General features: G+C 34.4%; 1 pseudogene; it reads left to right on the top strand.

Annotated features, from left to right (window-relative positions):
• The first annotated feature begins 501 nt into the window (after positions 1 to 501).
• On the top strand, positions 502 to 3,170 carry LOC146952186 (heat shock cognate 70 kDa protein-like; annotated as a pseudogene).
• The last annotated feature ends 494 nt before the right edge of the window (positions 3,171 to 3,664 follow it).

The following is a 3,664-nucleotide window of genomic DNA, read 5'->3' as shown; positions in this document are numbered from 1 at the left end:
AAACAAAAACTCTAATGTGATTAACCACTAAGTATGATTACATCACTTTGCAAACTTGAATTAACAAACTAACACTATCCACCCCTTTTAATTGCTTGCAACAAACTATTTATCTTTTTCGATTCTCATTTTCTCTTTTCTTTGCACTTTCCTTTACCCTTCCCTTGTTTTCATTATTTCTTGGTGTGACCTATTTATATTTTTCCATCGTTACAGCCTATACATATTTTTAAACAATCGCACGACTCTTTAGTCATTCGTATTTATGCTATGATCAAAATTTATGTTTCTCCTATTTAAGAAAGTGTTATTCATTGTGATAACAAAACCTAAAGGTTCTACTTCTTTCTAATCAAGAATCACGCTTAGTATAGAAAAACTAGAGAATATGCTTGAGTTTTTGGAAACAGAAAATTACTATATATTGTTTCAAAATTAAGTTCCTAGTTATCTTGACTTTGATTTTTTTTTTTCCAGCTTCTTTTGATTATTTGAAAGATCATGGGGGTAAAGTATGAAGGACGTGCTGTGGGAATAGATCTTGGAACTACTTATTCGTGTGTTGCTGTGTGGCTGGAGAATCACAACAGAGTGGAGATCATTTACAATGAACAAGGCAACAAAACAACACCTTCTTTTGTTGCTTTTACTGATGATCAAAGGTTGATTGGTAATGCTGCTAAGAATCAATCTGCCACCAACTCTCAAAACACTGTCTTTGGTAAATTTCTATTTGCATTCTCTACTACTCAATGTATTTAGGGCTTATTTTTTAATCAATATTTAGGTGCTTATTTGTTATCGATTATAAAAATATTGAATTTGATATTTAATAACTTAGAGATTAATATTTAGAGGTTTTAAAAATGTTGGAACATTGGTGTGAAGATGGAAAGAAATTGGAAGGTTGGAAGATTAAACACAAAGTAATTAAACTTTGATCTAGTGTTGTGTGAATTGAAAAAAATAGAGTGTGGGGGTCCCACATAAAATAAAACACACACATTAGTAGTGTTTTAATAGTAGTATTTAATTTTAAATATCCGGTAATGATGAAAATAATAGTAATTATTATTTTTTATTCATGGATATCACTTCACATAATTTTAGCTTATGTTGGTTGTGATAAGATTAAGATTAATATTTAGAGCTTTTTAAAAAAGATGTTTTGTTTATCATAGTGAAAATTATTTTATTTCTATTTTTAAAAATCATCTATTGATAATGATTTTCAAGAAAAGCTACTCTAATGCAGTTATGTAACGACTCTAATGCAGTTATGTAACGACTCTTGATATTATCATTAATGACTAGCAAATGCAATTGTTGCAATCTCAATCGTAGATGCGATGTGATTACAACAGCGAAAATAAATTATAGAGTAGTGATCGCTAATCTTTATTTAAAATCTTGATTATCATGCAATTGCGATTTTAGCTAGACAAATGGATGATGGTAAATTTACTATTAATTTTTTTTTCCAGATGCAAAGAGGTTAATTGGTAGGAGGTATAGTGATTCTGTTGTTCAAAAAGACATCATGTTGTGGCCATTCAAGGTCATCGCTGGTGAGAATGACAAACCGATGATTAGTGTTAAGTACAAGGGTCAAGAGAAGCAAGTTAGTGCTGAGGAAATATCATCGATGATCCTTACAAAGATGAAAGAAGTTGCAGAAACATTTCTAACTTCGTCTGTGAAGAATGCCGTTGTGACTGTGCCTGCATACTTCAATGATTCTCAGCGAAAAGCTACCATAGATGCTGGTGCTATTGCTGGACTTAATATCATTCAAATAATCAATGAACCTACTGCTGCAGCTATTGCATATGGTTTTGACAAGAGAAGTGACAGTGATTTTAAACGAAATATATTTGTCTTTGACCTTGGTGGTGGTACTTTTGATGTGTCTATCCTTAAAATCAAGGGTGGTGTCTTTGAAGTAAAAGCCACTGCCGGAAACACCCACCTAGGTGGAGAGGACTTTGATAATAGAATGGTGAACTACTTTGTCGAGGAGTTCAAAAAGAAGAATAATGTGGACATTACTAAGAACCCAAAACCCTTAAGGAGGTTGAGAACTGCCTGTGAGAGGGCAAAGAGGACACTCTCTTTTGCCTTTGTAACCACTGTTGAGGTAGATTCTTTATTTCAGGGAATAGACTTTTCTTCATCTATCACTCGTGCCAAGTTTGAGGAAATTAATATGGACCTTTTCAGTGAGTGTATGGAAACTGTTAAGAGTTGTCTTAGTGATTCAAAGATGCGCAGGAGTGATATTGACGATGTTGTTCTTGTGGGTGGTTCGTCTAGGATTCCCAAAGTGCAGGATCTATTGCAAGACTTTTTTAAGCAGAAAGATTTGTGCAAGAGTATCAACCCAGATGAGGCTGTTGCTTATGGCGCAGCTGTCCAGGCTGCTATTTTGAGCGAAGGTTTTAAGAATGTCCCGAATTTTGTGCTGCGAGATGTTACCCCGTTGTCACTTGGTATCGTAGTTGATGAAGATACCATGAGTGTGGTGATTCCTAGAAATACTTCTGTGCCTATCAAGAAGACAGAAGAATATACTACCCGTGAAGATAATTTAGGTGCCTCTATTGAGGTTTATGAGGGTGAGAGAGCAAGAGCAACAGACAACAATCTGCTTGGTTCGTTTGATCTTTTGTGTCCAGATGCTCCTCGTGGCACACCCTTGGAGGTATGCTTTGCTATAGATGAAAATGGCATCCTAACAGTTTCTGCTAAGGAAATATCTACAGGCAATACGAACAAGATCACCATAACCAATGAAAAAGAAAGGTTGACAACATTTCAAGTTAAAAAACTGATAGAAGAAGCTGCGAAATATCACGAGGAAGATAAGAAATTTTTAAGGAAGGCTAAGGTAATGAGTGCATTGGAATCTTGTGTTTACAATATCAAGAATGCTTTAAAGAAGAAGGATGTTAATTTAAAGCTCTCTTGATAACGAAAATGAAAAGATCAACAATGCAATTACTGTGGCCACCAACTGGCTTGATAAGAATAACGAACAGAAAGAAATAGGTGTTCTTGAGGATCATCTGAAGGAGCTGGAGAGCATGTTGGAAAAGCTTGAAGTCAAGACTAGCAATGAGAAAAAGCACAAATCTTCTTTATTCCGAAAAGTGCTCAAACATATTACTTAAATTGTTTCTGTTTTCTGTCTTGTTTTTTAGTTTTATTAACTTATTTAAAGACCTTGCTTCCAGATAAAGATCCCTCTCAGGCTCTTGTTCTATATTGAAACATATATATTATATACTCTTCTGTTTCTGTTTTGCCATATGCTGTGTTACTTCATTGTTGTGTAATCTTGCTTTTGATCATTGTTGCGGGCTTATAGACGTGTTGTTGGAGGGTATATTGTCCCCTTCCCTCTTGCTTTGAATATGATTCATTGTCTGTTTTCTACTTTGTTGGCATTTTGGGCTGCCTTACAGTGTACTCTACCCCTGCTGCTTGTAGGGACTTGACTCGTTTTTAATCAGAAAGTTCTGCACTGTAATTATCATCTTTCAAAACAACTCTTAAAAAAAATGTTTAAGCATTGTAAATAAATGAATTGTAGCAAACTTATCAATTGGCTTCATAAACTGAATGAAAATGAAGTAATAAACCTTCAAGTTGATCTATTTGTGAC

Source organism: Medicago sativa, chromosome 1 (assembly GCF_051527215.1).
Source record: "Medicago sativa cultivar Bolivia chromosome 1, Bolivia_mono, whole genome shotgun sequence".
Taxonomy (NCBI): Eukaryota; Viridiplantae; Streptophyta; class Magnoliopsida; order Fabales; family Fabaceae; genus Medicago; species Medicago sativa.
Note: the sequence above shows the minus strand (reverse complement) of the source record. Positions and strands in the feature narration are given on the sequence as shown.